At 38.2% G+C, this 25144-nt stretch overlaps 2 protein-coding genes across 17 annotated transcripts in view; one reads left to right on the top strand and one right to left on the bottom strand.

The window, feature by feature from the left end:
- MIPOL1 (mirror-image polydactyly 1) overlaps positions 1 to 25144 on the bottom strand; it is a 292792-nt gene that overhangs the window by 249060 nt on the left and 18588 nt on the right. The window contains exon 1 of one of the 12 annotated variants that reach the window (XM_039535473.1): positions 6831 to 6850. The exons of 10 other annotated variants lie outside the window; for them this stretch is intronic. The gene's annotated coding sequence lies outside the window, so the exon portion shown is untranslated. Of the gene's footprint in view, positions 1 to 2978; positions 3000 to 6830; positions 6851 to 25144 lie in introns of those variants that run through there. One more of the 12 variants, XM_039535480.1, reaches the window with a different exon arrangement.
- The window catches only part of SLC25A21 (solute carrier family 25 member 21), a 396958-nt gene continuing 379263 nt past the window's right edge, over positions 7450 to 25144 (top strand). The window contains exons 1-3 of one of the 5 annotated variants that reach the window (XM_039535486.1): positions 7450 to 7663; positions 11495 to 11620; positions 21448 to 21641. The gene's annotated coding sequence lies outside the window, so the exon portion shown is untranslated. The remainder of the gene's footprint in view (positions 7664 to 11494; positions 11621 to 21447; positions 21642 to 25144) is intronic. The other 4 variants (XM_039535487.1, XM_039535488.1, XM_039535489.1 and 1 more) reach the window with 4 other exon arrangements.

Here is a 25144-nt window from a genome sequence, read left to right on the forward strand (position 1 = left end):
GCATACTACACTTATAAAGGCCAGCCACACCGGAGTTAAATCAATAATTAGAAATCTATAGAGAGAATGAGGAGCAGGCACATAAAAAAAGACACTACCTCTGAACTGGACTGGCTTTGTGAGGAGAATTAACTTGGACATCATATTCTAAACTAAATGCTTGAGGGAAAAAAAAATCCAGAGACTTAAGTGCCAAATTCTTCCCCTGCTTACACGCTACTTCTGACTCACTGACACCAATAGGAGTGCACTGGTGTAAGTGAAAGCATACGTTTGTCTGCAGATCTGTAAAGCTTCAATAGCAATTATTGGGCTCCTCTCCTCAATTTAAGATGCTTGATAAGTACTGTAAACACATCCAGCAAGTAAATGCTTCCCCCACCCACTACAAAAATAGCCCAACATTTTAAAATTGGCAAGAAAAAACAAAGCTATGAAAAGCATAATGCATTTCAGAGTCTGTGTGTTATACTCCATTAACAACACTTCACAGGTGTTGAAAACACGCTACATTAGCCTTGTGCCTTATATCACACCTAAGGCAAAGGGTATAACACATGCCCTATCATGTGCTGTTGCTTATTTAGCTATGATAAGCAGACTAGTGTTTTTGTAAATGAAACACAGATGTCCTCACAGACTATACATACCACTAAAGAGAGCTAACAGGAAAAGGGGAAAAGTACTTAGATAAGAACACCTGAGGGGGGGGGGGGGGCTGTCTGGGACCATCCCAGGAGAATAAGGTATTTTAAAGCAAGCTAGAGCCTAATGAAAACAGCAGATAAGTGCTGGATCTCTTCAGGAATTAAATATGATGAAAACAGTGTTCAGAATGTAAATGGACGATGAAAATCAAAAGGACCAAACCCTGAAAATGCATATTGCCATGAGTTGTCCCACAGCAGCAACCGCAAAAGGTGAGGTGAAACTTCAGGTTTACATCTACTCCCCAGAAGCCAATACAAAAGAAGAATCTCCCATGAATTGTGCTTGAGTGGCTAATAGGCTGGTGGTATCAGGGAGCTGACACCCAGTTAAACACAAAGCAAGACTCTCTCATGCTGGAGGCAGGGAGTAGCAAGGTGATTCTCAGTCCTGGCTATCCTGAGAACTATCACACCTCCTCCTTCCCCACTGGTCAGGGCCCAGAGACAATACCTTGATAGAAATCCCAACATCCAGCTGTGAAAGGCAAGGGGCTGGGCTTATCACCAGGGCATTTCTGCTGGACCTCTCGGTGAGGCCACTGACCTCTCTGGGTGTGTCTACACTGCAATTAAAAACCAGCAGCTGGACCATGCCACCTGACTCAGGCTAAGGGCCGTTTAACTGTAGTGCAGGCATTTGGGCTTGGGCAGGAGGCCAGGCTCTAGACACTGCAGGTGGGAGGGTCCCAGAGTTTCAGCTGCAGCCTGAGCCCAAACATCTACACCACAATTAAATAGCCTGTTAGCCCAAGCCCAAGTCAGCTGGCACAGGCCAGCCATGGATGCCTAACTGCAGTGTAAACATACCCTCTCTCTCCTGGATAGTAGGTTTTTAAAAAGTTTTTCAAGACCTGCATTGCACTTTTTATAATAATATTATAGTCATACAGACACCAGCCTAGCACAATCTTACTCACCACTTGCAAGCAACACTTTTTTGATAGTCAAAGAAAATGTTAGAGTCTTTCTGCCAGTATAGGGTAGGTGAATAAATATTTGGCTGGGCTTGTAAATTTTCATGCCAATATTATTTACATATATATTAACTTAAAGGAATATCAAACACACCGTATATGAGATACACATATGGTAGGGGTATCTCTTTTTCAGACTGTGTACAGAAGAATTTTTTTTAAAAAGACCCCACAACATTTTGCAATTTCACACACCCTGCCTTTAGTAGGGTTAAACCTGGAAATATATCAGATGTCTTTTTTCAAGGCTGAATTTCTTGCTGAAAATAAAATGAAAAAAAAAAACCTGAATCTGGAAATCACCATCATTGCCACCAAAAAAAAAACTCACCTCAGTGATTGTATTTTTTAAAAAAACAAAAAAAAGAAAAGGTCAGTCAGTGCAGTGCATGAAGGCAGCAGTTGGCAACATGTTGGTACATAATGAAGTTCTACTTTCCACCCTCTCAGCCCAATACTTTGTCTATATACTTTCCTACTACATAAAAATGCACTAAAAGAACATTAAGATACAAAGAGTCAAGCAGGGAGTGCCAGGAAGTGCCTGCCCTGCAACATTAATCGGCACCCCTTGCATATTATGAGCATTATGATATATTATTAATTAAATGATCACATACATTTTTTTCCACAGGACCCCTGCCTCAGTGCTCTGGGAATGAACCAGAATTGTATCATGAATGACTACTCATTCACTGAATAATAAGGCAGGGGGTTAATTCTTGGTTTAATTTCTTTTGGAGTGCTTTTGGATGACTTGAACTGGACATTTTATTTTGAGAAAAACAAAACAGTGATTTGAACAAAATAAAAAAAAAAAAAAAAATTAAAATCATCATAAATCATATTGATCATCAGATGATCAACACTGTTCTTCATTCATTTCTACAGCATAGACCTCAACTATGCAGTTAGATTAACCAGCAGCAGTAGTAGGCTGTTATTCTCTATAATGCAAACTAAAACAGGATGAGACATACACTTTGCGAGTGGGTTTCACCGGTATTTGCTGATAACAGACAAATGGAGAGACAAAGGACTCCTGGATTCAGGCTTTACAGGGGAGTGTTCTCTAGTGGTTATAGACCATTCTGCCTCTAACTGTCCCTTGGCTCTGTAACCCCTTCCCCTTCTGCTCATATCCAAGCCCCATCCCTTGGTTCTTGCCCCCTCTTCCCCCCAGCTATAGTGCCCCACCAAACCGCCTCTGCTCCAATCCACCAGCTCCTGTCCCTTCTCTGCTGCTCCCACACCCTCAGCTTCTACAACCCCCTAGTCTCTACCCATTTCTCACCTCTCTGCATTCTAGTGTGTCGTCTTCTTTGTCCCTAATGCCAGGGCACCAGGAAGGGGAATAGAGAGCAAAGAAAAGAGAATCTACCTCATTTCTCATTTCCAGTACCTGGGAGATGAGAGGAGCAATTGCAGGGAAAGCCATGCTCATCCCCTGCAGTCCTAAAATGGAGCATGCTCAGTGCAGAAGGAATCTTCAGATAATTTAGCTGCGAAACTCAAACAAGCCTCTTCTGAGCATGTGTGAACTGAGATTTTTTTTCAAAGGCTTATAACTTGACCAAATTTAGGAAGACTTTCACAGGGACAGCAAGAGGTGCATCCTGAAGACTAGAGTGATCTCTGTGCCAAATTTCAACCCCTGCTGAAAAATATGAAGGTGCTAGAACTTCTCAATGAAATAGGTGTAATCATTTTTTTAACGTGCAAAACAATGGATTTTTCCCTAATCTTGTACTTGGAAAAAGATACACCTTTTCAGCTGAAGGTTTTTTTTTTTTTTTTAAAAAAACATCTACTGGAGGCAGACAACCAGCATGGAAAATTTCAGCCTAAATTGTTAGCGTTTGTCAGAGTTATAAGCAACTGAGTAGAGTCTTATAATGTGAACCAGTGGGCAACTGTAACTATTGGTGACATTACCAGCACCAGAGAACTATTTATTCATCTCATGATTTCTGTATTTTCTTTTTATCCTCAATTAAATTATATTATTTAAATCTTATTTGCAATACATAGTGTGAATAAATGGAACATTCTAGTTACATGATCCTTCTATCATTTATAAAGTTATACAACCTAGGTCATGAAGAAGCTGAACAGACCTGCTTTGTTAAAACATTCCTTTATTGTGACTTGAATAAAGATCAATTGCAAGCCTTTATATGGTGCATATGACACACATATGACAAGCATATTTCCTGGGCCAGAAATGTGAATAGAAAATCATGATTCACACATAATGAATAAAAAAACCTTAAAGTATTCTTCTGAGGTCATTTACCTGAGGGTGGAGTACAGATAAGTTTTAGGTTACACCAGGGATTGGCAACCTTTGGCACGTGGCCCGTCAGGGAAAGCCACTGGTGGGCCGGGACAGTTTGTTTACCTGCAGCGTCTGCAGGTTCGGCTAAACACAGTCCCACTGGCCGTGGTTGGCTGCTCCCAGCCAGTGGGGGCTGCGTGAAGTGGCACGGGCCAAGGGATGTGCTGGCTGCCGCTTCCCACAGCCAGTGGGAGCTGTGATCGGCTGAACCTGTGGACACTGCAGGTAAACAAACTGTTCCGGCCCGCCAGCAGATTTCCCTGATAGGCCGCATGGCAAAAGTTGCCGATCCCTAGCTTACACCATTGGCAGAGAAATTTCTATCTATGGTTCAGATCCTCAAACCCAAACAAAATAGGTTTTTGCTACCAATATGTTATGGCAAATAGTCAAACAGAAGCAAACATTTTTCTTGTTGAGACATGGACAACCTAGCTTGTTTCAGCAAGATTCTCTACTTGAAATTTATCTAGAAAAGAGAAGTTGGACAATCTCTTCTATCCTGTAACTATAGTGTCAGCTTAGCAAACTGTGTATTGATTAATCATAGAAGCCCAGTTTACAAATAGAGATTGTCCTTTTCATCAAGCTACAATAATATGTTTTCACTAGCAACACCCTAGGTATCATGGGGAAAGGGAGAAATTAAGTATTGATGGATTGAGGATTTGGACTACTAAATCAGTATCAAAGCACCTTCACACAATTACTCTTCATAGAGCAGGAATACATTCTTGGGGAGGAGAGAGCTGCACATGTGCTTATTCTCCACCTACACATAGATCCTTGCTCAGCTCACAATTCTGAAACCCTCACTCATGCTGAGGATTATTTATTCATGTGAGTAGTCTTGCTGAACCTTGTCAGTCATTAGGAGCCTGTTTTTCAGAGGTTTTGTGCATCCACCACTCCCTTTGCTCAGTATCTCTAAAAAACAGGCCTACAGCACTAGAAATATTACCTTATAGGACAGAAATGCCTAGCTTACAAGCCAAATACTTATGAAACATATTGCTATTTTGCACTGTCAGTGTCTGCTGGACTCTAGGTTTGATATTACCAACCATCCTGAAGAAGCACAAGAGACTATATACAACATTCATCAATAATGGTCTCAAATAGATGCAAGGACAAGTCTTAGCATGATGAAAGACTTCCAGATCAACCCACACACCCTAAGTTCACAATAAAACTGGAGGAGGGGAAGCAGGGAGATAACTTCTTAAATCACTTATCCAGGGAGTCAACATTTCTTTAAAAAGTTTCACTTTCTTGAACCAAACTGTCAAGCTGTTAGCACAAATCTTATCTGATTATCAAAAAGTAAACCTTAAAGCAAAGGAACTTGAATTGTCTGAGAGAAGATCTGTGGATATGTGTAAGGCCATCCAAGCTGTTGTTATGGATCTTAGCCCCATTCTTTGAATTTCTTCAGGACTTTGAGGACAGTATCATCTAATAAGTGGTTTAGCCTTTTAAGAAAATATGCCAATGCCCTTTCTTTGGCTATCTACAAAAATAGTATTCTTTGCTGAACTCCCAGATTGTGAACCTGCTCAGCAGGCTGGCTTGAGAATGGAGGACACTGTAACAAGCAGGCAATTTTTACCTAAAATGCTTCACCCTGTCAGAAGATGATCCTACTGGAAAAGGGTTAAGCGAGCTCAGTTTCCTCACTGAAGCAAGTGGCTTATTACTGAAGTAAATGTAAGGAAGAGGAGAGTGGCTATCAGAAAGAGGATCTTTTCCTGGGCTGAGCATTCCTGATGTAGGCACTCCAGGAATAGCCAAGCCTGGGGAGAAGTCTTGAGCTGAATTTTGTTAACAAAGAAATTTACTAAAACATACAGCCAAGTCAGAGGAAATGGGTAAGCTTTTGATACTACGCAATGTCAGAATTTTGTTTTATAGTAGGTTGAGCAAGGCACCTGCTCACAGATGCCCACTGCTAGATGCATCAGTTACATATTACACACACCCTATTTCTTCAATTAGAAGAAAACTGCTGCATTGGTTTTATGAATGAGCTTGAAAACATTTCAGAGGATCACAAACAATAAAAACTCAACACACAGCTAAGATTGAAAGCATGTTTGAATGGAGCCCAATTAACAACCCAAACAAATGATACTGTCTTTACAAAAATGCCACTTTTTTAATACAAGGTGAATTACAATGGGTAGCTTTGAATTCCTGTAAAACAGAGAATCTTTTTCTATAGTACAAGTGGAATTTTAAAACTGCAGATCTGTAGACAAGTTCTTTAACTTTCATTCATCCCTCTGAATGGGTGGGATGGCAATATTATTGCTGGATACTAGTGAGAGAAAAATTCATGTAATTTTTAAAACTTTCATATAAAGAGTGAAAGTGTAGATAAATCCTTCCATTTCTTTAAGCAGTTAAGATATATGATTTCCAACTGTATAATATCAAACAAAAAAACAAGTACCAGCAGGCAAAGTCACGATGGCTCCCTTAGCATCAAGTAAAATTTCCTACTAAATATTCAATCATCATTTTGTGGTCTAGTTGTGAAACCCACATCTAAAGTTACATATGAAAAAAAGTGAATGTTTACCAGGAACATTTTACACACAACAACTTTTTTTTGGAACGTGAAATAGATACTTTCAAAATATGAACAGAATTAAAAAATGTTCCTAATATTTTGTAACCTTCACTTACTGTAATTCCACTTCAAATCTTGGAAAACAGCCTAGAGACAAATATTAGCCTAGCATAGGATAGCAAAGCGAAGGAACAAAATTACATTTCAAGGCGAAACTGTATTTTAATTAGTGTTACCTAGTACACCCACACAGCAGTCACCTTCAGTGCAATGAGACAAAAACTGTTACACTCCACAATGTCTTTGGCTGTCACTGCAAAGCACAGAAGTTGGAGCCCCAGCAAGAAGCGGGCAGGAAGATAAAATTGGTTTCAAGTCACTTCAGTGCTACCCTAGTTCTAGGACAGCAAACAAACTTACAACACCTTTATATGACTGCTCGGTGGCTGCTCTGCAGCCCAGAATAACCAGAGTGGTCTCCACTCCCTTTTCCATCCCAATAAACCCCCATGGCAACCCCTGCACTGGAAGAAATCTCCAGGAGGCTATTCCATCCCTCTTTTTGCTGCCACAGTGGCATCAAGAGGCTGGTGCAGTGGATAAAATCTATCCCAGGGTGGCCTTAAAGCAACTGCATTCCATCACAGAAACTCTCTTTTGAGATCCTGATGATGAAGGAAATTCCACTATACCATGGAAGTGTGGTGCTGACCCAGTAATCACACAGAACTGCATTTGCCCAACAATCCAGCAAGGTGATGAGGTTGCTGGCTCAGCAACACCACCAAAGTCTGTGCATTTGTGTCATCTAAGCAAGCAAGACTTTTTGAGCCACAAACATCACAGAGGCCTGAACTGTAACATCAGCTCAGCATGCTAAAACTCCTGAGCTAGTGACATCACAGAGGCCCCTGTATTGACATCACACCACTCTCTACAGCTGTTGAGCTGCCTCAGACACTTGAAAGAAACCTGAACCTTGAAATGTACACAGCAAATTAGAGATCCTCAGCCAAGAGCTCACAGAAGCCTGTCCCCTGATGGCAGACCAACAAGCTACAGGTCCCAGGTGAGCAAGACTCTTCCTGCCTTGACATCAGACCAGCTACCTAAAAGAGCTGAACCAGTGGACCCCCACCAAGGCCTATATCTTTAACCCAGTGCAGCAAGCTGTGGCCGCTCTGCTAGTAAACTTCACAGAGGTCTGCATGTAGACATCAGATCTGCATGCTAGAGTTGCCGAGCCACAGGTCTCACAGTCACCATTTCCTGACTTCTGCCAAGCAAGCTAGATGTGGCTTCACTGACCTCACAGAAGCTCATTCCTTGACATCAGTCCAGAAAACAAGAGAGGCTCTGAGCCAGTAATTATTATAGAGGGCTGTGCTTTCTCATCATCCCAGCAAGCTAGAAGTGCGGAACCAGAGAGCTTACAAAGGCATGAACCAGACAACTCAGTCAAGCATCCTGGGCTAGAACTGGTTGGGGCTGGGGCATGGATGAGGGCCAAAGTAGCCAAAGCTGACCAGACAAAACTGAGGCAAAGATGCTAGGTTGAGGGAAGCAGCAGGAGGATATGGCAGAGATACGTCTGCCCCTTTCATTGAAGTTGCTCTTCCACCAGTAGTTGCATGTAGAGTGACCAGATGTCCCAATTTTTGGGTCTTTTTCTTATTTTGGCTCCTATTACACCCCCACCTCCATCCTGATTTTTCACACTTGCTGTCTGGTCACCCTAGTTCAATGAGTTCACAACATAAAAGGGAGTGGAGGATAAAGAGCAGGGATATTTAAATCCCCAGTAGCTTTTAGATGACCATATTAGAAAGTGGACCAGATTAGTTTTGTGGAAGGTTAGGGGATTGTGATTGGAGCTGGTTGAGAAACAGAGGAATTTTTTTTTCAAGTTTCTGCCTCATTTCTCCTCTCTCCCCCCCGCCAGATTTTGTTGAAATTTCAAAATTAAAAATATCAACTGTAGTTGTAACCTTCTTACAAGCTGGTGTAAAATATGACAGCCTGCTTGGGTTCTAGTTACCTAGGGACAGCATCTCTCTCTAGGGCATACTGCCATTGTTATAATCAACTCAGGTGCACAAGCACTCCAGCTTGTTCTAAAAGAAAGACAGTTGCCAGCATGGCATTCTCAGTGATGACTCTGGAATTTGTCTCTTCCTCAGTGTGAAATAGTTCAAAGGTCTCTCTCATCAGTGCTTACCGCAAAGACCATCCATTTGCTAAGACTTTTGGGTAGGACTGGGCATATGAGCATGGTGGGGCTTTGGAGGGAGATGAAGTATACTATGCAAATTTAAAATTACTGACTAGTGCATTTGATTTTGTTGTGTTTAGGTTTATGTTATGCTGCTGTGTGGATTGTGATTTTCAAAAACTGCCAGGGAATATAGGACTTTGGAGAGGACTTTTCTGTATTTAAATTGAAACAAATTAATTATATATACAGTAGAGCTGTCGATTAATCGCAGTTAACTCAAGCGATTAACTGAAAAAATTAATCATGATTTAAAAAATTAATCACAATTTTAATCGCATTGTTAAACAACAGAATACCAATTTAAATTTATTAAATATTTTTGGATGTTTTTCTACATTTTCAAATATATTGATTTAAATTACAACACAGAATACAAAGTGTCCACTTCTCACTTTATATTATTATTTTTTATTACAAAACGTATGTCTCCGGATCTATTTTACCTGCATTCTGTCATATATTTCATGTTACATAGTCTTGGATGATGACTCAGCACATGTTCATTTTAAGAACACTTTCACTGCAGATTTGTCAAAATGCAAAGAAGATACAAATGTGAGATTTCTAAAGATAGCTACAGCACTCGATCCGAGGTTTAAGAATCTGAAGTGCCTTCCAAAATCTGAGAGAGACAAGGTATGGAGCATGCTTTCAGAAAGTCTTAAAAGAGCAACACTCCGATGTGGAAACTACAGAACCCGAACCACTTCTGCTGGTGGCATCTGACTCAGAAAACGAAAATGAACATGTGTTGGTCCGCACTACTTTGGATCGTTATCGAGCAGAATCCATCATCAGCATGGACACGTCCTCTGGAATGGTGGATGAAGAATGAAGGGACATATGAATCTTTAGCGCATCTGGCATGTAAATATTTTGCAACACCGGCTACAACAGTGCCACGAGAACGCCTGTTCTCACTTTCAGGTGACACTGTAAACAAAAATGAGGAAGCATTATCTCCTGAAAATGTAAACAAACTTGTTTGTCTGAGCGATTGTCTGAACAAGAAGTAGTACTGAGTGGACCTGTAGGCTCTAAAGTTTTACATTGTTTTATTTTTGAATGCAGTTTTTTTGTACATAATTCTACATTTGTAAGTTCGACTTTCATGATAAAGAGATTGCACTACAGTACTTGTATTAGGTGAATTGAAAAATACTATTTCTTTTGTTTTTTTACAGTGCAAATACTTTTAATCAAAAATATAAATATAAAGTGAGTACACTTTGTATTCTGTGTTGTAATTGAAAAATCAATATATTTTAAAATGTAGAAAACATCCAAAAATATTTTAATAAATGGTATTCTCTTATTATTTAACAGTGCAATTAATCACAATTAATTTTTTAAATTCCACAATCACAATTAAATTTTTTTAATTGCTTGACAGCCCTAATATACAGTAAACTAGCCTCAGAAATCAAGCAGGTAGGTGGCCTTTCCCAACTTACTTAATCCAAATTCATCCTTTCCCTGAGGTTTAGAATATGGAGATAGCTGTGATATGGGGTATGGCAGAGGAAAAGAAGGTATGTGATAAGCTGTCCGTATTTGCTGGAACATCCCACCCCATTACTATGTGTGGGTCCTACTGCCAAATGTTAAGTGGGTTCCACTGACTTACTGAGGCACTACCCCAGCTCACGTGGTGACAGGTGAAAGGGTCTCTGCTATCTGGTATGGAAGGGGAGAAGACAGGACTTCAGTATCATAAGTATCCTTCCAGTATCATAAAAGTCCAGGCTGGGCCTGAACAGTGGAAAGTAAAGTGGGCTGCAGTGGTTATGGGACACACCCATTTAGTGCAGTGCAGACTTTGTTCCATCTCCTCTCCTCTTGCTGGCTATGCAGTGTGAGAGGGGCAGTGGAAGGGCAGTACTCAGCAGAATTATATGATTGAATATCCTTAATTCATTCCTAGAGGTACCAGACAGGGATTGAAGAAAAGTTACATTTGCAGCAACTGTTGCAATCACAGAAGTATTAAATGCTTTATATTTTCACAGGCTGAGCCAGCCTTAGCGTTGCAAAGCAATTTTTGCTGTCTACCCCACAAATGTAAGCTATTTCAGTCCACGACTGTCACACTATTGTGCACAGGGCCAACCCAAGGACTGTGCGGAGGGTGAGAGAGGTGACTCTGGAATCTAGCTCAAACTTAACTGCCTTCTTTGACAAAAATGGTACATGCAGAGGGGATCTTTAGTTCCCACAGCTTCCTGCTGCAGAAGTAGAGCAGAGCTGCAAATTCTTTTCAATCTTAGCCATCAGTTTGCACTGGTTTATGTTTCCAAGGCTCTCTCTATCAGACTCAACTGATTCTCTTTTACCCGGCTTACAGGTGAGATCTATTAATAAAGGTTCTTTGTGAGTTCCTGTGAACCCCCTCATATCATTGCTTCTACCAAAAAGATGGCACAAACTTTTGTCATTCTCAATAGTTGTTCTATATTTATCAAGAAAGAAATACATCACTATGAAGTATAAAGGTTTTTTTTTTTCATTTTTTAGTTAAAAGTAATTTACCAAAATGCCACAGCAAAACATGTAATCCAGCTGCTTACGTATTTACAAGTAGAATGTGAACCAACATGTCTCTCTCCAATTTTTGACAAAATAAAGACAAAGGATCATTTCCCAAGAACCTGTGCTTACGTGCCACGTGTGTTACCTGAAATCACACTCATCGTAAAATGATGTTCACTGAGCTATGCTGATAGACAACTTCACAGAGCTGTCTGCCTCCAGGTAATGTTAATTTGGCAACTTGTAAAGAAGGCTGAGACTATGGCAATGGTATATATAAAAGGGATTTATTAAAGAGGTACAGTAGCAGTATACAGGAACACTTTAAAAATATTAACGAGTATGTAACTATTATTGAAGGGAATACATAAATTACAGGTGATCAGATTTAGTTTTCAGGAAGCCTACCTGATGCTATTGTCTTCTGGCATCAACTGCTTATAATTTTTTTTTTTTTGGCAGAATTTGGTTCACTTGAACTATTTCCAAAGAGTAGTAGTTGTATTGCAACTTCAAATCTGGTGTATGGTGAGAGAGATGATATTCTCCCAAAACTCAAACTTGTAATTAGCAATGCTACCCTCTCTGTAAGAAAGGTTGTGATATATTTACAGCAGCAAAGGCTTAAATCAGAGGCTGCACCTGCCCATACTAGATTTAGTCCAGTCAACAGCAGTCTCTGATCCTGACTGACCCTGTACAAGTAGCCTATTTGATTTCCGCTAGGTGGTCCTGGCCGAGTGTCCCCCCACAGCCTTAGCTGCAGCAAAATTTACATTAATCTCTTTTTAATAAAGATACTTTATTTTTGGCTACAAATAATATGTGGGATGACACTAGGGGCATTAATACATCTCCACTCCCTTATAACACTGAAAATACCTGACTCTGTAACATTATAATGAATGTGGAGTGTATATAATAACAAGGGCAATGTATTTCAATCTCATTTTATTCACTTTATATTTCCAACAAAAGAAATGTATTTTGCAAATGAAAGTGCTTCTATCTACTGACCTTGGCATTCATCAGGACCATACTGTGATTTATATTGAGAATTCCAAGACTTTATCTAATCTTATAAATAAATGTAAAATACATAAAACAATTATCCTAGAGTAAAATTGAATTTTATCTCTCTGTAATCAGCTTTTGTCTATGCTACACATTTCTGTATTTGAATACAATTCAAAATTAATAACAGCTATAATTTATTTTCTGACTTTTCATTATCCTGACATTTTAACAATCATTTTTTATATACATAGGCTTTACTTTATCTAGGGCTTCAACCCCACAGTTGATTTTTAGCCATGTACAACGTACTCTTCCAGAATACCTGTTCAAGGAATAAGCCTGTTAAAAAAATACATTTCCAATCTAGCAAACCAAAATATACAGTATCAAGAAATAAAAGGACTTCATTGTAAAGGAAAAATCAGAGTAAAGATGACTTTGTAGTGCTGCATGTCAATAATCCGAATACTGTGTGTACTTCAACATCTGCCTACAGCAAACTGAATTAAGGAGAGAAACTGGCTTTGATTGATTTCCTTGCTTTTAGAAGTTTCCCCAATTAGGAACATAAGATTAGCCAGTGCTCCAAAGGGAGGTGAGTATCATGCATCCCCATTTTACAGGTCAGGAAAGTGAGACAATAACTTGCCCAATATCACCCAGCAAGCAAGTGGCGGAGCCAGAGCCAGGAATAGAACCTAGATCTGCTGAATCCCAGTCCAGTGCTCCATCCACTAGGGAATACTGCCTCCCCTGTCTAGTATATTGCCTCTGACAACAGCCAGTATCAGATGCTTCTGAGGAAGGTACAGATACATGAAATACCAAAATAGAGCACTATGAAATAAGCTGCCAACAAAAGTTTCTTCCCTCTCAATTAGTGGCTGACTTATGTCCTGAAGCATGAGAGTTTATATTTCTTCCAAATTTTCTCTACATATTTCTAAATAAAATATTTTCATCAGAAGCTAGTAAAATGAACCTTTAATGATGTAAAAAATGTCTTTTTTCCATTTTTTTTTGACAAAAAATTGCCAATCTTGTTAATTTCCCCCCTCCCAGTTTTTGCAAAAATGTCATGGCCCTTTTCAAACTTGTATTACGTGACTGTGTATACATGTTATCATTACATAATTATATGTAGGACTCTACATGTACACAGCATTCATCAGAGGAGGCATGGTACTTGTCCAAGAAGCTTACAGTTTAGCTCAGGCATTAACAGTGGTTAACACCTGAGGTACATGGGTGGCATTGGCACGATCAGTGTGAAAAATCCACCATTGGAAGGCTTTACCAAAGAAGTATTGTTAAAAAAAACAATATGGAAGAGGAAAGGGGAGGGGAGTCAGTTGGCGATTGACTCAATATGCCAAATACATTCTACTCCCACTAACTTCAGTGGAAGCTGGGGGTGTTCAGAATCCTGACATGATTTCTCAGCACCCTAAAGGATCCAGTCCTTAGTGAGTACGTCGTAAAGGGAAGTTTGAGGCATAAAAGTTAGCATAAAAGAAAGTGCAAAGCCCATAGCCGGAGGAGACAACAAAAAAGAGACATTAGAAGAAAGACTTGGAAGAGGGAAGGTAGGCTAAGGCAGAGCTGAGTAGAGCCTTAAAAGTGAAGGCAAGAAGCTTGAACTTTAGCCCCATTCAGGCACACCCTTCGATCACACAAAAATACAGTGCTGATGTCATAGAACATCCGCAAACAGCATGGACAAAAACACAAAAAAACCTTGAGTAAATAAAAATGAAGAACAGATCTGGCTCGGCTGCAACGGTGTGTGTCATGAAACTGGACAAGTATTGCTCAGGCAGCATTCTGTAGGGCAGAGGTTCTCAAACTTCATTGCGTCGTGACCCCCTTCTGACAACAAAAATGACTACACGACCCCAGGAGGGGGGACCAAAGCCTGAGCCCCACTGCCCTGGACAGGGAAGGGGTCAAAGCCAAAGCGCAAGGGCTTCAGTCCCAGCCAAGGGGCCTGTGACCTGAGGGCTGAATCGCTCAGGCTTCAGCCCCAGGTGGTGGGGCTTGGGATTCAGCCCCAAACCCCAGTAAGTCTAAGCCAGCCCTAGCAACCCCATTAAAATGGGATTGTGACCCGCTTTGGGGTCCCAACCCACAGTTTGAGAATCGCTGCTGTAGGACATTAAAATGGATAAGGGAAGGGCGTAAGGAAGGAAGCTGGCTGTGTAAATGCCACCTGTGCACCAATGGTGGATTGGTGGTTGCATTAGAGGCTGCTCACCTTGCCTCCCTGGTTGCAGGAGGAATGTCATAGCCATGGTGGTCTAGACTGCTGAATAAAAACAGCACTCCCGAGAATGAGTGACCTTGAGTATGCAGTGGCCCTGGGTCAGAGACAGACATGGTTAGGAAGAAGCCCATTGAATTCCTTAGTGGTAAATCCAGCAAAGACAGGGAGAAATAGTATGAAAGAACACTGTAGTTAACTAAAGAAAAGGTTACAAAAAATAAACAATATTTGTGCAGCTTAGCATTTATTTGTGAACTGCTGGTGCAACTCTATGTTCGATGGTAAAGCTATGAAGCTCTTGGTTGCTTGACAAGACAAGCTACAAGCTTGAATGAAATGTTCAGCTTAAAGAATTAGAATAAATCTGATGACTGATGTGTTACTGAACGTGACGGGCTGTCATCCGTTTTAAACAGGATCTTTGCTAGGATGTACTGAAAGCAGTTTTTCCATTACCCTGAACATACTAAAGCTTTTTCCAATGACATCTGACTTCAGACTATTAAGAGAAAAACCTGCTCAAACTGTTGCTATTTAAATAAAACAATGAAACAGGAATTGAGCTAATTTGAATAATTAATCATTCAAACCAGAACTGTATATTTGTGATTAATTCACACCCAATCCACAAAAACATACAAACCAAAACTGTACACTCATTTTCTAATTACCTCTAAAAATTACAAGATACAAGCTATTTTAATCATTTATTTGCTCACCCAAGCCCTTCTGATATAGGTGATTCCATATTTTGAAATATCTAATTATTGCAACAGACAGTATTATAAACAATGAAATACAGTGTTAACTGATGCAGGAATGCATCTGATATTACCTGTTCTTAGTATTACTGTTAGACTATGCATAAAAGATAGTGATACAGAGGTTCTGCAATTTTCTTTTCAAATTAAGAAAGATTCATCAAAGAAAGTCATGGAGTGGAATTGTGTAATAACATAAAAGAGACAAGAAATCAACCTGCATTTCTCTGGCCTAGCTAAACTAAATTTGGACTTAAGTTTAACCTTTGTCCGGGGTGATTAGAGCATACATATTGATGCTCATTTTTAGGATGTGCATATAAATCTAAAATAAATAATTAATTAGAGTTGCCTCTAGGCAGTGCCTTATACCAGTAGTTTACAAAAACTGTAGCCTAGCCACAGGTAGTTTTGGCACAGAAAATACCTACAAATGCTGGCAATTCCTTAAGAACACTCTTTCCCCATTAGATTGTACGTACATACATTGCGTGAGGAATTAGGTGGTGATAATATTTTAGGTGATCTTTTCACACAAGATCAATGTTAAAGACAAATGAAAAATGAGTTTTGTGGCCTGATCCAGGGTCTCTACATCACAGAACTTCCACATGTAGCAAATTGGCACAACTGATTATCACTGCAGTAACACCAACAATATAGGTCAGAACTCAAGTACATTAGCAGAGCTAAGAGGGAAAGCTTGCCCAACATCTCTGCAATTTGCTTACGCCAAGCCATCGCAGTTAGTGAATCCAATTTCAAGAACATTAAATTCACTTGCAACATTCAGGACAATAAAGTCAAATAATATATTACAGCCTTGAAGATGTCATAATAATGGTCAGATTGTTCTTTCCTCTAGTTATTGGGCAGCCCTCTGCATACAGTTAGTAGATTAACATCTGACTTAAATTTCATACCATATTATTGTAGGGATTTTTAGAGATTTTTAAAGCTCAATCTTGCCCTAAGATATGTGGCACTAGATATTTAGCAATATACATCTATACCTATATGTCTGAGAGGAAGAGCTGCATACTTACACAGAAAAAGTATTTGCACCTACATGAAAATAATTAAATATAAGTCACAATAAAAACAATCAGAAGTGGCAAAATACTTAGAACTAACAGTTTAATAATTAATTGCCATACATTTCTTTAATACCTTTAGTCTCAAAGAATCCCTAATGCTCAAATATAAAAAAATATATATAAGATTCTACCACTAAGATGCAACCACCTCTGTGGTGAAACAGAGCAACTTTTCAACAGCAGCAATACACCACAGTTTAAAACAGGAAGTGAAGTTTATTTAATCCAGTTGAAAGTGTAGGTAGAAAGGAACCTGGCCAGATACTAAGACCTTTGTTTTAGACCTTGTCAGAAGGTCTATCACAGTGCCTCTAGCCACCACACTACAGTTTTGGTTCAGTAATGGGTCTGAACAGTTCCATCTGCTGATCCACACAGCCACTACTCAAGACTCTGTGGGTGGAGGCCAGTTTCTTCATAACTCTGGTTACTTTAATTTTTCTTTTTTAAAAACATTTTTCTTAAAAAAAAGACAATCATCAGTTCCAGACATTGACGAAATATCCATTTGGAAAGGTCCTATATGGTGTTTCTCTCCTCCCATTCCCAGATTTTGCTCCACAAAACACCTATTGGTGGGCACCAGCCAAATCATTTTAAAAGAAGCTTAAATACTTTCCTAATATTTTTCCATGTAAGCAATTGCTACAGTTTACCACAAGGTTATGCAAACAGGTGGGGAGGTGTCCACAAGACACTTTCTCTATTAAGATCTAAGTCCATGCTATAAAAAGTTTGAGAACTCCTATTTAAGAATATAAGCATGTAGGGTGGAATTTTCAATCCTAATGTTGCTCCCAGTGACTTCAATGGAAACTAAAAAAATATAATTAAGGCCCTGATTAGACCTTCAAACTCTATTTGACCACGAAATCTCACTTAGGTGACAAATTACTGGGTATGAGTCTTTTGTTATGTTCACAAAATACAAAAAACATTTAACCAGAGATAGTGATGTTATGACAAAGGCAAGCCAGAAATAATGGAAGAAAACCCTTACACTTTGTTTTCATTCCAAGATAAGCTTCTCTCTAAGCAAAGATGCATATGCAACTAAAAATTCTAAAACAATTTTTCTAAGTTCTAAAAAGCTTTTCAGAATGCTTTCTGGAAAAAACTTCTCTGTATTGTCACTCCTAGAAAAATGTTAAATGTAATTTTTCACTTCCACTTGCCTGCCCATGCACAAGGATGTTATATATAAGAAATCATGATAGTTTCACCCCAAAACTCTATTCAAAGTAACAAATTCCTAAACATGACTGGCTAGTGCTGCTGTGCAATAGCATTGCATTGTGCTGTGAAAAAAATCCCATAAAGTTAGTCTGCAAAACCACAATATGTGAGTAAAAGCAAGTGCGCTTCAACCATCAAAGAACACAAACCAAAGATGGTGTTCTGAGTAAACTAACTTGTTCTGTTAAAGTTCTTTTTGACAAATGCCAAAACATTACCTTTCACTGTCTCATGTATAACATCATGCCTTGAATGTATTTGTTTTATTTGCATAAATAGCAGTGTGCAGACTCACTTTCTGACACTATTTCAGCTTGCAATTCAGTATTACTGCACAGTAGTAACCCAAATCTGTAACATTTGGGCATAAATTAATTCCTTATTTTTGGGATATCAGATATTGCACAAAAGTGTTATTGTACTATAATATTATTCAGATGTAGGACAGCTGGGACTCAATCAATTTCCAGATTTTCTGAGACAAATATGAATGACCAAGAGCATCAAATAAGAGATGCACTGTATTTATTTTCAAACAACACCAAAACAGTCCAAATTAAATAGTTTTAAACACTGATCTTTAGTCTGGACAGATTTTTTTTCCCCAATCAATACTGTATATTTACACTTTTTTGGACAGTAATTTCAAGAAAACCTCGGTTCCCCCCGCAGTAAAAAGATAACAGAACTGTAGCATCACTGTAATCACATCATCCTGCTCTTTAGATGCTGTTTCACTCTCATAGCTAGTGTCAACACACAGAAATGGCACCATTTAAACTAAACTGGTTTCAAAATGTTTTTTGTTAAATTAGCGTAACTCCCCTTGTGTGGTTTCAGAGTAGCAGCCGTGTTAGTCTGTATCAGCAAAAAGAATCGGCGTACTTACTCCCATTCTTTTTCCCATTGTGTGGACACTCTTAAATCATTTTAAGAGTGGCCAATATGGATTTAGCTTCATTTGGTAACAAACCAAATTGATTCAAGCCCATTCACACTACTTATTTTTTAAGCTGAGGGTATGACTATGCATCAGGCACAACAAAGTGTGCAGTTTTTTGCTGACCTATTTTCTGTAGTTGCATTCTGCATTTTCAGTTAAAAACTCAAAGGCTAAATGGATACCAGAGCCTCAGTGCAGGATCAGTGTCCTTGACTTGTACAATACATTTCAAACAAAAAGTTTTAATACTTCATGCATTTTTTGAACATGTAATACAAAATCATAGGCACGAAATCACTCAATTATAGATATGGGGTTTTGGGGAGGGTGGATAGCCAGTATTCTCACCTGTTATTTTAAAGATCCACTGTTGGCACAGAGCTCCATCTAGTGTTTAAAGATACTAAAGAAACTCTCAAAAAAGCTGTATTTGCTGAAAGATGTTTTAACAGTTCAGCATGTCAAACATGGTAATGAGGGCATGGCCCTCAGAAAAACTACTGAAGAAAACAAAATAATTAAATGACAATCTTCATCAGTGTATGATCTCCTTTACTGTTTCCAATAAATGTACTCTCAAAATGTATTTCAAGAAGCTCCTAAACTACCACCATTAGATTAATGGGTACCCAAAATAAGACATGAGAACCAGTATAAAGTATTCATTCCTGATGCACATGTAAAGTTTAATGTGCCCTAGAAAAATACATACCATAGATAACTATTATTAGCATAGTAGCATTATTATAGACACATATGGACTTCATTTCTTCACATTTACAGAAATGTAAATGCTTCTATAACATGCATTTACCTTTTAAAACAGTAAATATTTAACAATTTAATATTTTTCCTCATCTATAGGTAAAAAGTGTGCTACATTTGTTTTCTCCTTCTTGATTATGCTCAACACATTAGTAATCTGCTGTATGGGAACAGACAATAAATCAGAGAATTGGGGTGGGAGATAGACGAGTAGTATCAGATCACAGATTACAAAACTTGCAGTTTGTTTTGGATTTTTTTTGAGGGGGGAGGTTAAGTTAAAGACAAACAAATATCTCAACACTGATGTTGGCATTTCAAAATTACTGTAGTTTTTTCTAAGAAGTATTTTTAAAATGTGAGAAGCAATAATCATATGGTTGTTATTTTATGTACTGTTCCTTTAAGGAACACAGTGAAATTAAGAAGGATTCAACTTCACAAGGATATAGGTGTGGAACTATATCCTTTTTCACTATATGTAGTCAGGTGCAAATATAAAAGCTTAACCTTAAAGTTCCTGTGGTCTAATAAAAACAAACAGTTTTAGAGACCAAGCCAAGAATGCAGATTTATAAAATTTTGTATGTTTGCTTTTCTTTAAAGATAATCGTGCAAACCGAAATGTTTAATTTCATCTTTATATTTTATTTTTTAACTAATCTTAATTTAGAATGTCAACAAGCTTGTGAAATCTTGACATAACAAGCAACAAAAAACAACTGTAAATTAACATGTTTGAAAACAGATTAAAATCGAATAGCTAAATATTTGAATGTTTTACTTTGATACTATAAAGCAATGTATCTGATAGGATATTACTTTATTACACGTTCAAAGACAATATTTGTTAGAACAAAAGCAATTTAACCTGAGGAAAAAATTGTTTATAGATACACCTGATAGGATTATTTTACCAGGATTTAAAGTATACTTCATAGTGTACCATCATTTTTACCATTTCACAATGACAAGTTACACAAGTTTATTAGTGTTTTCTGAAATGTACATATTTACATGCCCATAGGGTGTGAAAGAGTGTGCACACACAAAAAATAGCACACAGACCTTCTTTGGTTACCAAACAATGTCTAAATAACACAGAGTGTCTGAATTATTCCCACAAAAGCAAGAAAACTACTTAAAGTTGAAATCCTGGGTTTACACTGCATAATTCACAAAGGACCTATTTCAAAACCCACTGAAGTCAATGCGAGTTTTTCTGCTGACTTCAATGGACTTTAGGTCAGGCCATAAGACTGTGCCTTTTTAAATAACATCTTCATTTAAGTATCAGAGGGGTAGCCATGTTAATCTGGATCTGTAAAAGCAGCAAAGAGTCCTGTGGCACCTTATAGACTAACAGACGTATTGGAGCATGAGCTTTCGTGGGTGAATACCCACTTCATGCATCTGACAAAGTGGGTATTCACCCACAAAAGCTCATGCTCCAATACGTCTGTCAGTCTATAAGGTGCCACAGGACTCTTTGCTGCTTTTATCTTCATTTAAGTACACATTTACTCTAAGTTTTCTTTCATTTGCGGCATTAACATTGTTCCTTCACCAAAGTATTGTACTGTTGTAGGGTTTAATTTTCTTTTTTATTTCAAAGTACAAAAACAAAATCAACACTTTTAAAAAAAAATCTAAATAGGAACAAGTGAACCTTGTAAAAATTTCCAATTATTTTTTCAAGAGTTCTGTTTTTCACGAAGTAAGTCTGTGTTTTTGGAAATCCAAAGCTTTCAAGCTTTCAAACCATTCCCATAGTCTCCACCATCAGGCAGGGAAGAACTGCGCTGCACCCTCAGTCATGCTGGAGAAAAGAAGAGTGAATATATCACAACCCTATGCCCAAACTCCCTAAGCTTCTCATATACTATGAATTGCCTCCGTCTTTTGGGGCTTTACATAACACTGTGGAACATGGTCTAAATTATTTTCTCTGGTTTTGCTGCTGCTAGATGAGGTGTTGAACGACCAGTCTTCCTCCCCTCCCTGCTCACCAGAACAGTCTCCATTTGATGGTGGAGTGCAGTAGATGTTTTGCCAGGCTACTTGAAGACAGAAAATGCGGTGTGAAGCAATTTGCCTCCTATAGAAAGTGCTAGAGGGGAACATAAAATGCTAACCACACCCAACCCATCAAACAACATTGGTAAGAAAGTGTGTATGGCACCTGGAGCCTTTTGGGCTGGGTGATTGCAAATGGACATGGATCTCAAGGGTTGTGAGACCTTCACTCCCTACTCCCTTGAATGACAGAAAGTGGTTATGGATCTCCATCATCTCTTCCTGACAAAGGGCAGGGGAAAAGGTTGCATTTCATCTGTCATCCTACCCAAAGGTCTTGGAAATTCGTCTCTTCTCCTTTTTAACTATGTGATGGGATGAAAGTTAGTGCCCTGCCAGATGTAGAAATCCATGCATCTTAGCCCAGGGCAGCTACTGATAGCAAAAAGGAATTGGGAAAATGCCAGTGCTAGACAGAATGCAAGCCTCAGAAAGTTCAAGTTCTGTTCTCCGTTTCAAACTAGTGATACTTGAGTGGGTTTGAAATTAGGCAAATTGTATTGAATATATGTTGAAATTATTGCTGATATTTTATGTTCTTTTCTTCATTCACAATATCTTAATTACAATACAAATTGCCACAAAGCAAGCAGCTCATATGATGTTTGTATCAGAGATTTCTCTGTCAAGGGAAACCATGTCCCAATATTTTGTTGCAACAGAGAATGGCATTTATGTATAACAAGCCAGGAAAAATTGTGATATAAATGCAATACACATAATGCTGAAAAATAAAAACAAAGCAGAGGAGATAAATACATATATACAAAATAAACAGAATGAGAAATATTGCTACTTTCATTCATTGGGACTGCATTTAAAATCAGCCAACCAATTTCTCTGTAGGTCCATCACTGCTGAACACCCAGTACTGCAAAGGTCCTGAACAACCTCAAAATTTCTATTAACCTGAATGTGAGTTGCAGTTCTGTACCTTGAAGAATTGAACTCTAAAAAATCCAACTACAGATCAAGAACCTTCGAGAAGGAGAATTGTGTTTATGGGAAACTAGTGCCACTTACTTTGAAGCCCAGCATTTATATCACCATTAGTAAATTTTATTATAGTTACATACATTATCTACACACTCAAATAATTAATATAATATATACGAAAGCACACACATCATATAAAGGGTAAATTCTCCTACTGAACTGAAAACTCTGATGTAATGTTGCCTATAGTCAAGCTACTGCTCCACCATAATATAAAACATGCATATGCTATTTACACTGTTGCCAATTTTGCTTGGACGTATTCCCAGAGTTTTCATCACATGACAATCTTTAATTAAAGATTAATCTTTCATTCCTGGAGACTCCAGGACAACTGTAACTGTGTACTGTGTTGATATGAAGGCAATAAATGGCATCACCATGTGCACCTTGCTTGCACTCTACCCTCTAATCCACCTCAGACAGAACTATTTTCTCTTTTCTTTTATTAAAAATGTATACAATAAACGATTCCACGTGGCATACATGCTTACATTTTAAGCTTCTAAACAGTTTTCAGGTAAAATACCACCATTTAGGAAAATAAATGTATTTTTCAGAAAACGGCACTACAAAATTACTTCTTTCCACTCAAAAATATGATATCCAGTACTTGCAGCATTTAGTTCTGGGCAAGAAAAAGATTTAATATTCAGTACTTGTGAACCATCTGGTCTGGAAATAAATGTACAATATGTAACATGCAGGCTAATCATGTCATATCCCCCTCTAGTGACTAGAGTAGAATCTACTATTGCTACCAGATACTGACTGTACTGTAATAGAGTTACTCCTTTGGCTCAAATGGTAGAGGCCTGTGCTTTTGGTGCTGAGGGCCTCATATTGAATCCCGAGTGACAATCCATGGGAAAGTCATTTCAAATAGGAGAACTGGTTCACCTCTTTCCAATGGGCTGTAGCACTTGTTTCTTTCCCTGACAAGATCCTGAATTTTAACGTCACAACATTATGACTTTATTGTAATGTACCTAAGAGATATGAACAAATATTTCCTATTATTATTATTATCTTCTTCCATATCCTGTGTCATTCACAGTATGCACACTAGCTTTACAGGTCAAGAGATACACCACATTTCTTTAAAAATAGTGTCTAAAACATTTGTAAAATAGTTTTTTGTATTAAAAACATGGCAAGAACAAAACATACAGGATGAGGAGTAGGATAAGTGCATTAGTAATAATTTGATACAAGACAAAGGCCTATGTTGTAACTAAATATTCAGGAATAAGACTTCCAACGCATACACTTTTGTACAGCAGGATATTATCACTCACGCTTCTAAGTAAATTCTTATGTTGCAAACTGCTCCATCACACAATCAGAATAAAATTTATTAAAATAATAACATATTCCAAACCAAATAAAGTTACTTGAGTAAGTAATATTTTCTGCACGTAACATATGGAGGGTGGCTGGTAAGCAATTCCTATTTCTGAAATGTTTAGATATGCATCCTGCTGCAATGAACTGAAAGGCCACTGAGTGGTGCGCTTGCACCAGTTAAACAACACATGAATGCAAGCCTTCCACAATGTTATTTTAATCCATTCCAACTCTGCTGGAAACAGCCACTTCTCTGAATATAAACTTGTATTTCTGCCAATCAAACAAGCTCTTAAAATTAAACTAATCTATAATGCACAGGGGAAAACTGTCAAAAAAACAAAGTATGTGCCAAGATATTTTATTCTTATATCAGAAGTATTTTTAGTACATCCAAGAAGGGAGCAATCTACTCACTAGCTGATTGAGTGGAATGCAAAGAAGGGGTTCAAATCTGAATCCTGCACTTAGTATGTACCGCTGAATGTAGTACTGCAAGAAAATTGAAGTGGAACTCAATTCTCCTAAAGAAAATAAACTCATGTAACTACAAAAACACAAATTAAGACCCCAGTCCTGCAAAGATTTATGCACTGAAAATTGGAATGGAGCACATTAATTTTTTTAATTGTACAAATTCTGTGACAGATTTTAACAATTGAAATTCACACATATCCACTAGCATGCTTGAAAGAGCCTTATTCTGCTTCTTCCAAGCCAGTCTAAGTTTGGTACCACTTGCTAAATCGGTATCTGTAAAATATTTAAGTAATCGATTCCATGCAGAAATTTGATCAATAAGATTTTCAGTGCTAAATGCACCTTTTCCACATAAAGTTAAAATACAAAGCAAGCAGAAATCACCAGAAAACCTTCATATTTCCTAAATACTATTAAAAACTCGGCCAATGTACTTCAAGTACACAATTCTGAACCATAGAAGAAGCTTTCTATTAAGCTCTTTTGCATTTGGATACAAACTCAGACCAGACACAAAAAAAACCCTGTGCTTTGTAAGTGGCTGAACTTTGTAAGTGGCATTCATTATCAAGGAATTAAAATTTCCCCCCATTCTATTAATATATTAATTATCTTTACATTCCAAAAGCATCACATTTTGTACTAGCAGTAGGGAATCTACTGGAAGAGATTTAGATTTTGCCTTTTTGCCTGTTAGAAATGCATATCATTTAATTTACTGCAAATCTGGCTCCAATATTGCTATTCAAATGAACATAGTACACA

The sequence above is a fragment of the Mauremys reevesii genome, linkage group 4 (assembly GCF_016161935.1).
Source record: "Mauremys reevesii isolate NIE-2019 linkage group 4, ASM1616193v1, whole genome shotgun sequence".
Lineage (NCBI taxonomy): Eukaryota > Metazoa > Chordata > Testudines > Geoemydidae > Mauremys > Mauremys reevesii.